The 12,359-nt window shown below is 43.9% G+C and overlaps 1 protein-coding gene across 1 annotated transcript in view; it reads right to left on the reverse strand.

Annotated features, from left to right (window-relative positions):
• RBFOX1 (RNA binding fox-1 homolog 1) overlaps positions 1-11,990 on the reverse strand; it is a 364,238-nt gene extending 352,248 nt beyond the window's left edge. Inside the window, exon 1 of the mRNA XM_082669675.1 lies at positions 11,964-11,990. The gene's annotated coding sequence lies outside the window, so the exon portion shown is untranslated. The remainder of the gene's footprint in view (positions 1-11,963) is intronic.
• Between the last annotated feature and the right edge of the window lie 369 nt (positions 11,991-12,359).

Consider the following 12,359-nt stretch of genomic DNA (forward strand, 5'->3'; position numbering starts at 1 on the left):
TTTCTGATGTTTGAAAATATCCAAGTGATTGGGATACATTACACGGAAATAGATAAACTTCGATGGGATTGCATGAATTGGAATTATACTGACTTGTGTGTCCTACTTAATAGCTGTGTGTTCTTGAACAAGTTACTCAGCATCTCTGAACCTTAGTTTCTCCGCTTGGAAAATTGAGATAATAATAGATCCTCATAGGGTTGTGTGACAAGTAAGGTATTTGGCATCCTATCATGATGTGTACAATACAAGATGTGTACAGTATTTGCCATTCTTATCCTGTGTTTCCTGTTCTTCTACTAATACCTGGTATAGACACATCTTTGACTTCAGATTGAAGGCGCAGAAAGCATTCAAATTGGCACTCTTCTAATCTGCATACCAGGAAAGAACGTGGGCGTGTTGAGAGTTTCCCAATTTCGAGAGCACAGAGTGAGCCCACTCAGCTTATGCTCAAGGCCCAGGGATCATCGAAAATCACCTTCAAACCGGACACCTGCTTACCACATTCCACCTTGAACTTGAAATAGGACACGAGATATGGATTTTGTCGAAACTTGGAGAGCTTCAGACACCGCAAAACATATTCAACTATCGGCTTTTTCTAAATCCAAATGTCAATTCCTCCACTTTTAGATCACCAAGGTGTTTTTACACGACACTAATTTTAGTTGCTTGATTTAGCTGCATAATTACATTTCTAGATAACGACAGTGGACAGCATTTGGCAGAGAATTCAATTATTTAAGGCTGAATTTGGGCCATCTTGACAAGGTTTCTGTGTAATTGATTCTCCTGTATCAAAGGGGCCACCTTGTTACAATTCAGAAAGCTCCAGGAACAGCTGCGAGTTGACCCCTCTTACTTAACAGCCTGATATTTCTAATTTTAGCTTTTGACTCTGACTTTCAACACTGCGCTTCTGAGAAGTTACCAGTGAGGACAGTGGCCTTGCCATGAGACAGCTTCCTGGGAGGGGAGAGCTCTTCCTGACTTTGGTAAGGGGTGGGTCAGATTGTACTATGTCTCTGGTGTGATAAAGTAGAAAGACCACTGGACCAGGAGTCGGAACTTAATTCAGTCATGAAGGCCAGAAACGTATACATTTGGACTTTGTTTCCTGAACCTCGTATAGGAGTGACAATATCCACTTACCCTTCACAGAGAGGGCTCTGATAAGCAAAAGTGTGGGAGTGTTTTGGAAACTGTAGAGTTACATAAATACAAAAGATTATTCTGTGTATTACTCTATGTGTTTTTTTTTAAAGAACCTGATGATACATTTCAGAAACATAGATAGATATCGTGGTTGGATGGAGATATCGTGGTTGGATGATATCGTGGTTGGATGCCAAACCCCTGTGATAAACAGAATATCACAGTAAAGCAAGTCATACATTTTTGCTTTCCCAGGGCATATAAAAGTTATGTTTACACTATACTGTAGTCTATTAAGTGTGCAACAGCCTTGTGTCTAAAATAGTATATAACTTAGTTTAAAAACATTTTATTGCTAAAATATGCTAACCATAATCTGAATCTTCAGCAAGTTGTAGTAATAACATCAAAGATCAGTGATCATATATACCAACAAACAGAAGAACAATGAAAAAGTTTGAAACAGTGAGAGAATTGCCAAAATATGACACAGATACATGAAGCGAGCAAATGCTGTTTGAAAAGTGGTGCCCATAGACTTGTTTAACACAGGGTTGCCACAAACATTCAATTTGTAAAAAACGCAGTATCTGTGAAGCACAATAAAACGAGGTGTGCCTGTACACACAGGACATTATAGATGTATACTATATCATTTGCAGAGGATATTTTCTCTTTTCTTTTTAAGAACTCCATGCTACAAAAGCTTTTCTGCTCCTGAGTAGTGAGTATCTCTTTTCCTCACTCTGAAAATAAAGACTCATTGTTTTGTGACCCTTTTCACTTTGACTTCCAGGAAGCTCAGAGCCCCAAAAGAGGTTCAACTCTGTCCATTTTATTGGCCTTTACTGCCTGCATATTTGTGTTTTCATCTTCTTGTTCTCACCACCTCCAGTCCTGTTATTCACATTTTCTCTGATTCTGATTTTATATTTAGATATTACTGCCATGTATGATTGTAGTGGTTATACTTGTAAAATGGTATGAACAGAATGTACCCTTGTTCAAAACCCACCCCCAAAACTTTATGACATTACAAAACATAAAAATAAATAATGGTCACTAAGCAAAACCTCTTTTTTCTAAAATGGGTTCTGTTTTCCCAAATGGGAAGCATCCAGTATTACTGGACTGTAATTCTTTCCTCTTGGGTCCCTCTCCTCCACTGAATGTGCAGGTACCACATTCCATGTATCTCTGCTTTCCAGTGGCTCATGGTAAATGGTTATCTACCCAATGTCTAATGGGTGGTATTAAGCTCATAGTATTTTGCAGGAACTTAAAAAAAATGTAGAATAAAAAAATAAGGTGAAGAACAGGGGAGATAGTTCTGGCAGCAGGTAGAAAACATAGGTAGGTTGCCAAAAGGGACTGAATGTAAACCAAGGGCTATGTATCATCATCACTCTGGCCATCACAGGCAGGGGAGGGCAAACATTTTTCTGTAAATGGGCAGATTACAAATATTTTAGGTGCTGTGGACCTTAAACTCTCTGTTGCAACTACTCAAAACTCTGCCGTTTTCATGTGAAAATGTTTACAATAAGCAAATGGACTCTGAAATTTGAATTTCCTATAATTTTCACCTGTCACGAAATATTCTTCTTTTGAGTTTTTCCAACCATTTAAAAGTGTCAAAACCAATCTTAGCTCGAGGGTCGTACAAAAACAGTCAAAGGCCAGGTTTGGCTCTCAGGCTGTGGTTTGCAGACGCTTCATTTAGAGCATGTATTTTACAAACCTCTGGAGTCCGGCTTCAATACAATGACAGGTATATACTCCATCTTTTACTTCTGCTTCTTCACTTGCTTCTGGCTTTCCTGCCGCTTCTTTGGTGCCAGTTCTGTCAATTATCCCTGTGTCGGGGATTTCCATCAAGCCTTTTTTTTTCTTAGCCTGCCTTTGCTAGTTCAGGCTCATCCATCCTCCCTCCAGAAATTCTCCCGTCTTTCTCCATCTTCCGTGATGACACCCCCTTCTTAGTTAGTGACCTCTCTTTTCCTTTCCTGGATTAAAGTGGTTCCTCTCATGCTGTCAGATACTACATCTCCTTCCCCAGATCCTGAGAGCTAACATGAGGATGACTCTGCCCACCAGCAGCCCTTCCGAGCAGCAGCCACCCCAAGTTTAAACACCCATGTACCCATGTAAGAGAAGGAAAGAGAACAGAAACACAAGCATTGGCTGGAGGATGGGAAAGGGGAGCATTCAGAGAAGACTGATTCCTGCCTTGTGGATTCTATTGGTCAACAGAGCCAACTGCAGCCTCATGGACCAAATCCAGTTCACAGATGAGGATGATACTGAGGATGCTGAGGATGATGGATGCTGAGGATGCTGATGACCAGGAGGAGGAGGAATTGTCCGCATTGTGTAAAAATAAGCTAATATTTTTAAACGGAGGCAGCTTATATAAAACGTAGATCTACAACAACTCTTGAAAGACTGGAAGGTCTAGAAACCTTGGTGCACATTCCCTTGGCCCAACTGTCCCTGAAGCCTGGGAAGAAGCTGCCCCCTCCCCAGATTAGGAGCTCTCGTGAGACCATTTCCATCATTCTCTACCTGCTTCTTGAAAAGCAGCCGGATGTCAGTTGCCACTTGTCCACCATACCATAACAAAACAAAAAGCATAAAACTGAGTGTTCCTCTGAAAGCATTAAACATACTCCTTAGCTTTGGGATATTAACAGTGGTTATCTCCTAATATGAATTTATGCAGATTATCTAATTACCCATACCTCCCCATTTCCAGGCCAAGTTACATGACACAGAACTTCCTATAGTTTTCAAGGCCTTTCACAATATTCCTCAGCTTTTCCAGATTCATCCTCCAATACACACTGTCCTTCCTTCTACAAATCACTCTTCTCTGCAAACCACACTGGCAAGTTGCCTTTGCCAAACACCTTCATGCATCTAAGACTCCTTACAAATTTGCCTGCTATGCAGAACTACCTCTCCTTCCTTCCTTCCCTTCCTTCCTTCTTTCTTTCCTCCCTCCCTCCCTCCCTCCCTTCCTTCCAATTCAACATTACTGGCCTAAGTCAAATGCACAAAACCTTCCCCACCACCCCAGGCAGAACGAAATACACTGTCACCTGTGTCCTAAAGTCATGTTAGCATTGTATAATAATAATTCTTTCAAGTGTGATGACTCCTTCTAGAAGGTAGACTGGCTCAAATAAGGAAGCATGCCATTCATTCTTATTCACCCAATGACTAAAATGCTGAGTAGACAAATGAAGTTTCCCCAAATGCTTCTCAAGAGAATGACGGACTGAATGAACGCTTTGGACAAACGCAAGCAAAGCTGCTTGCACGTATTGCCTTTGCAAGGGGTCTCCAGGCCACTGAGGGCCACACATTGCCAAGGTCATCTCAAGTGGTGCCCAGGGCACCTGGGCACAGTAGAAAAAGCATGAGTTTCATAGCTGGAGAGTATGGGTTGGGATCTTGGCTCTGTCATCCTTTTAAAGATCTGACCGGAAGGAAATACTTAGCCCTGAGCCCTGGTCTCCTTGGGGGTAAAATGGGACAACACCTGGCCCTTCGCACAGGTACGCTGCTGCCGTGAAATGACAAGGGTGCATATGGGTGTTCCTGGCACTTGGAAAGTTCAAAAGGTGCTGGTTTATTTGATGTTTTCTTCTTTGGCGTGTCTTTCATGTACCCATGTCAGTTGTTTTCTAATCATCCCAATCCGCAGGTCAAGTCTGCCTCCTCAATGCCCCATGTGTACCCCACACCGAGGTCTCTGCAGGAAACTTCAGTCTATCTGTTCCCTCACACGACCCATGAACACCCCCTGCTTCAACAAGCAGTCACACGTTTGATGCTCCAGGCAGCCTCCCCACCTTCTCTAGCACTTACGACCCCACTTGTCTAAGCCCCCAAAAGACCAGCGTGTTTTGACCTAACATGGTAAAGACCCAGCTAGGAATCACTTCCAGGTATGCTTCTATTTTATTTCCTCCATCATTGTTTTCCTGTCTTTCTCACAGGACTGGGCATAGAGTAGATGTTCAGTAGGCACTTGAGAATTACCTTTGGTAGCCACAGGATGATAGGGAGGTTCAGAGAGGTTAAGTGACTTGTCTGAGGTTAAACAGCAAAAATGGATGCTTTCTTATTTAGCAAGAGCCAGTTTTCCCTTCGACACACCCCTAACCTCTGCTAGACCATGACAAATGACCACTCTAGAGCAACGACTCGAACCAAAATTGATAAACTCCACTCACCACCAGGCATGCATTCAAACCCAATCCAACGCAGGTAAGAACACAGCACGGAAGGGCTTTACCTCAAAAAGAAATGGACCTCAAAGAAAAAGTTCGTAAGATGCTTATGGCCCTGAGGCCGAGGACTGACAGGTGAGTTCCTGGAAGAGGGGAGACTGAAAGTATCATGTGAGTTACCATGGAGGCAAGACCTTCCATAGGAAAAGCTTCCACAGACTGTGGGTAGATGTACCGGGCCACCAATCAGCTGTTCTCCAAGTTATAGTCACCTCGTTTGTAACCTCAGCAAAGGACCAATCCAGCTAGGAAAGTCACATCCTGGGAACAGAAGACACATCCCCAGCCCATTGGGTTCAGTCAACACGTGTAAATGAGGTGATGCATGGAAAGCTTTGACACGAGTGATAAGTACCAAGTAAGCATCAGTTCTCACTGTGGCATTACTATCGTCTCCTATTGCCCGACCCTTCCACCGGATTCTAGCTGTGTGTTCTGGTGCAAGTTACGTAACGTCTCTGTGCCTCAGATTTATTATCTGTAAAGTAAGAATATGATTAGTAACCACACCTCATGGGGTGGTCTAGAGATTTAAATAAGAGTCATATACAGGTTGACTAAAAGAGTCACAGACACATTTAGCTGAGGGACTGGCTCTGAGCAGATAGTGGGTGCAGTAGTTGTCATAGTAACAACACATTAGCAGCATCTGCTTCCAAGGATCAAACCAGCTCAAATCAGACCTCCCCCAAACCCTTCCTCCCTTCAACTTCTAATTGGTTAAATAAAATAGTTCTTACAGGTGCTACCTGTGATGTGCCTTTTGGTTGTAAGAACCTACCTTCTTCTTCCGGGATGTAAACCAAAAATTCAGACAGAGAGGCTAACGAGCTTGTGGGCGTAGCTTCTGTACACGGAAGACACCGTTTTGAAAACAAAATACGAGAATTTCAAACACAGTTGAGGGTTTATGGGGATGCAGAAAGTAGTGCCTCTGAAACGGGAATAACCCAAAGAATCCAGGACACTGGGTCACTCCTACCCAACAGTATCGCGCCCGCCCCCCACCCCCCAAAAAAGTGGTTATGAACATGCACAAAGAAAATTCCAGTAGGTCTTGTAAGTGAAGAAGCTGCTGATTATCATTAGAAACTCGAGCCCCCAGTGGCGGAGGCAGCACAAGTGCTCCTCTTGGATCAGTAAGCCCTTCCTGACCTGATTCTCCTCTGAAAGCCAGACTGACTGGCTGAATGAGCAAATCTAAGAATATCAACCCTGCACATCATCTCTGCTGAGATCAACATGCTTCAGGAACTGACCCCTGACCTGTCTGGGGATGAATGGCAACTGGGTTTGAGAATGTATTGACCTTGCTCCAGGCAAACAAATACTCCCTGGGGACTCTCGGGATGGGGGATGAATAATCAGCCACCCCCCCAGATCGTGCTCATGCCCTCCCTGCATCTTCTGCCTCGTGTGCTGCAAGCAGGTCCCTGCAGGAGCCGGGTACAGAGCCCGCTCCAAATAGCACGAGTCTCCAGGACTCAGAACTGGGTCTTTCTGTCCCAACCCCATGCACGCCCTTTACTCTCTGGGAACGGACTGAACCACCTGAGCTCTACGCACATCCTTTTCCCTTGAGAGACTAAGAGTCTGGACTGGCCTCTCCCAAAGCTAGCTCTGCACTAAAGATGCCTCATGAGATGCTTTATTGTAAAAAGAACCACGTGGCCAAAGAAGTGGGAGAAATTCAGCTTGTTCTCTCTCCCAGCTGGGGGTTCATGGTGCATAGCATAGTAAAGCACCTGAAAAGTCCTGCAAGGGGAAAAAAATAGAAACCTGTTTGACCTTGTTTGAGGCAGACATTCCCGAGATTATTTGATGACTGACTGGCCATCCATCCATCTATCTATCCATCCATCTATCCATCCATTCATCCAACCATTTTGCTGTCTATTTCAATATCTGGCTATTGAGAATAATAAATTATGTCAGTCCCTGTGCAAAGCTCTTCACTGCTTCTCCTAGTTGCCCTCCTCCTATTTCTTCACCTTCATCAGAATCTTTGTGACCATCACCATTATCATCATCACAGTTGCTATGTATTCAATGCTTACTTTGTGCCAGGCCCTGCACTAATTTCATCAGATGCATTATCTCAGGTGATCCTCTCTAAATTCCTATGAAGTAGATTCTGTTAAATGTATTACATTACAGTCAAGAAAATAGATCCACTCAGAGGAAAAGTAAATTGGCCAAGAAAATACAGCCAGTAAATGACAGCTGCACCCTGAATGGGCCAGAAGCCCCAGTGCCTAACAACTACGAGAAACCCTTTTTTGGCCTGTGACAATCATGAACACACTCTGAGAAATGCTGCCCTGGACTGAACTCAAGCTGAGTGGATCCCTTATCTCCTTTGCTCTCAATCCCTCAAACTCAAGCACCCTAATTGCCATTAAAGGCAACACAAGACAAAACCACAGCCAAGAAAGACAGACGGACAAGACCTGAAGATCTGGAGAAGTGCTGGCCTCCACCCCCCACCCCATCCTACCTCACTGAGTCATCAGGAAGCAGAAAAATACCTCCCAAGGAAGAGGAGGTCCAAGGCAGTGGAAATGGCTGGCACATGGGAACACCAGCAAAGAGTGACCATGGAAGGAGAAAAAAAAAAAAAAGAGGAGGTGATCCAGGAGAAAAAGCCCTAAAGAGATGACCCTGCGACCTTTCTTTGTGAGGCTTAAGCACCATCTCAACCTCCAGGGCTCCTTATCTCCTTGGGCTATCTTGTCCTTGGCTTTCTTGTCTGAATGCCTCTTCTGGGGGTGAAGAGATGGTTCTTCACTCTCATTTCTGATGCATGGACCACTCTGAGAATTTTGCCCTCATCCCAGAAAACTGCACATAACTCACAAAATGTTGCAGATCATTGCAGGGACTTGATGGTCCCTCTGAATTCATCTGTGGACCCTTGAGGGCCCTCTGAACCTCCATCAGATTTTGAAGTATGTAGCCAATATATGCTATGCTTTTTCTGAAGGAAAGATATGGAGAGAGTCGGAATCCCTTTAGTCAGTCTCGCAGTGACAGCTTGGGTGACCGTTCTCACATGGAATCATGTTGACCAGCACTGTGGATGTATACCTGCCACTCAAAGAACTCTTGCCACAGCTCAGCAGGGCTGAGGGTTTCAAGAAGGCAAGAAGGTCAAACAACTTGGGAAGATGCTGCGGCATCTACATTGTAAAACCAAGGCAGACGCTAAGAAATCCAAATGCACATCCTTAGCCTTCTTGTCCAATAATGAACAATCACCCAACAGGGATTGCTTTCTCTCCGCTGAAGCTTTCAGGCCAGGAAACAGAGCATATCAAACCAACGAGCTGGTGTTAGGCATAGAAGGGCATCCACCAAACCCAGAGCTGGGGGAGAATGGAGGTAGGAAATATATGCTTGTGTTTTCAGAGACGATGCAGTCTGGTCTTGTAGCCAAGACAGAGAGAGGAAGGACCCAGGACCAAGCTGTGCAGCTGAGCATCTAAAAGGCTGAGCCAAGGAGCTGACCACTGCAAATGGTTTCTCCGCGATGTCATGGCCAGGCAGCTGGTGGCAACAGAGAGCCTCTGACAGGTGGGCTTTTCAACTTCCCAGATTAGCAGCGCCCTTCTGGGACACTCTGGGGACATCAAAACAGGAACCACCCTGAGTGACCTCGTTTCGTTTCTGATTCTACATCTATTTTTAAATATTTTGGGAACAAACCATATATATCTTTTACTATTTGCCAGACACCTTCTAACCCCTTTAAGTATTAACTCATTTAATCTCTTTTTTTTTTTTTAAGTATAGTTGATTTACAATGTTGTGTTAGTTTCAGGTGTACAGCTTCAGATTCTTTTCCATTACAGGTTATTACGAGACATTGAATACAGTTCCCTGTGCTATATAGTAGATCTAGGTTGTTTATTTTATATATAGTAGTGTGTATCTATTAATCCCACACTCCTAATTTATCCCTCTCCCTCCCCTTTTCCCTTCAGTAACCATAAGTTTGTTTTCTATGTCTGTGAGTCTGTTTCTGTTTTGTAAATAAGTTGCCCTGTATTATTTCTTTAGGTTCCATATATGAGTAATATCATATAATATTTGTCTTTATCTGCCTGACTTACTTCACTTACTAAGTGACTACTCACTTATCACTGGTTGACCCCAAACATCACAGTTTTATGAATCAATAAAGTCCCATATTGCTTAAGCTAGTTTGAGTCGGGTTTCTGTCCCTTGCAACTAAGGGTAGATACACATCCACACATGCATAAAAAAAGTCACAGGAGATACCTTTTGCTTATTTGTATCAGCAAACATTTTATAGCACTTTCTAAGAGTCAAACACCATTCTAAGCACTTTAAAAACCTTAATTCATTTAATCTTTTAACAAGTGTCTGATATTGGTGCCTGTAATAGCCCCATTCTACAGATGAGGAAGTGTAACTCAGAGAGCTCACATCATTCATGGCTAGTTAGTTGAGTGAGAGGGCCATAGCCAAAGCCATGCCTGTCTGTTTCCAAAACCTATTTCCTTTCCTCTGCGTGCTTCCCATTACCGACAAATGTTGATGTATTTGCTAAGTAAGGCATCCTGGAAATCTACTTAGGAGCCAACACCAGCACTCAGGTACCCACCTTATAACCCTTGCCTTCATGCTGAAAGCTCTTGTAAGTGAGCCCTAGGAAAAACTGCATGAACAGTGAGCAAGAATTCCAAAATATCCTTCCAGAGAAATCCCACTGCAGAGCCATGACAACACAGATTGCACCACCTCCAAACTATATTCAGACCCAGACACAGAAACAGCGACCTGAAATCAACCTACTGCCATCCACATCTTCTTTTTAAATAATGTTTGCCAGAGAGAGCTGTTTGCCCCTTCTGCAAATAAAACTTATTGGGCTGGGTCGGTTTTAGGTGCTTATTTTTATGCACACCCACCTATCACAGATCTGAACTCTGTTAACAAGTCGGCATTCCATAAAATATTTACTGTGTTCGTTTGCATCTCTCCAAACAATATTGAATAGAGCTCAGTGTGGAAATTCACAGATTCCAGGGTGGTTGTGTATGTTATGATTACAACCCAGACCTCACTTCCTTGGAGGTTCTGTGGCTGGCCTCAAAGATGAATATTCCTTTTAGGACCAAAATGGAACAAAGGGACAAAAGGGAACTGAAGGATTTAAAATCAGGCTAAAAAAAGAAAAAAGAAAAGGAACTCTGGCACTGGAGCGGCCTTCCTTAACCGCTTGAAACTTACCAACGATGCCCAACTTTTAGTGTGGTTTATCCCCATATGTTCCCACACTCCCACTGGGACCTAACATTTGCAGGCGCTATTTATCATTCTGGTTAGTGGTGTGCTCATCTGCCTACCACATTAAGCAGCCCTCGTTGTTATTTTTATAATTACTGGGAGTCTTTTTCATGTTGCACTCCGCCAGAATCCCAGCTCACCACACACCTGTTATACTCAGAACACATGGAGAGATGGGGGCGCGTCTGGCAGAGAAGGAAAGGGGAAGATGGCCTTCCTGCTCACTATGCAAACCGAAATCAAGAATAAAGAAGCCACTGGGTACCTTTTTCTTAAGGCTGTACTCAGGGCCAGTTTGTTATTTAACAAACACTCTATGCTCATTGAAGAGTTCATTTATTAGAATAAATGCTGTACTGTGTTGTTTTTTTTACAAACATGAATTCCTTTTGTCATTGTAGTGACTGACAATGAGTATCATCCTCCCCATTTTACAGAGGAGAAAACTGAAACAAAGACAGGTAACTTGCCAGTGGGCACACAAGATAGCAAGTGGCAGATTTGGACCCAATTTCAATCCAGGTGCTCCGAAACTACTCTACTACACTGCATTTTAATCAGTATCACCAACGTCAGCATCGCCACCAACAGACCTCCACCACCATCTCTCTTGTCACCACTACCACAACTGTCAGCAGCACCTCCACCACCATCAACACAACCACCATCATCACCAAGAGCAATTAGCACCACCACCCCCAGCACACCACCATCATCATCACCATCACTACCTCCACCACTGCTATCACTACCAGCATCAGCACCACTGTCTCTACCACCACTGTCAGTACCAATACTATCACCATTGCCATCAGCCATCACTCCCTCCATCACCAGCACCTCCACCACAACTACCAAGAGTAAAAACATTTACTAAGCTTTCATTTGCCAGGGACGCTGTGCTGGGTGCTATACAAATAATCTCATGCCATACTCATGACAACCCTATGTTACTGGTCCTGCTACTACCTCTATTTCGCAAATGTAGAAACTAAGCTTCAGAGAGGTTAAGAGACATGTCCACTTAGCTGGTCAGAGGTCCATAATCTCCATTATGTTTTTAAGATTCAAAGCCACTTTTGCCTGACACCGACGGGAACACATTTAACTCCTGAGCTCCCCTGACTGGAGGTGGGGGATAGAGCATTGCCCCCCGGGACATTTCATCCAACTAGCTCTCCACTCCTCACTCACGATTTCAGAAGTCTGCTGCCAAGATACGAGAGGTCACCCTGATGATCTGGGTGTCATTTTGTGTGGTAACTCTGCTACCAAACAGTGTGCGAGACCAGCCGCTGAGATTCTGAGCTCTGGCCAATTAGAATCCGGGGAGCTTTGGCTGGAACTAGCTTGTAACTCTCTTCGGTGAAGGCCCATGTATTCCAGGGTGGTACCTCCTGAGAGATTCCCATCCCCACGCAAGCCCTCACTTGCCCCTCTCCAGAATATCACGTGTGTTCTTTGGCTGAACACCTGCAGTGGGGGGTGGACGGGTGTCACAAAGAAGATCAGGTTTACTTTTCAAAACTTTCACTCCTGTCCGTCTCTGCTGTCAATTCCCAGTGACCGTCCTCTTGCGGCTGAATTATT

The sequence above is a fragment of the Grampus griseus genome (genome assembly GCF_964374135.1).
Source record: "Grampus griseus genome assembly, chromosome: 14".
Classification (NCBI taxonomy): Eukaryota; Metazoa; Chordata; class Mammalia; order Artiodactyla; family Delphinidae; genus Grampus; species Grampus griseus.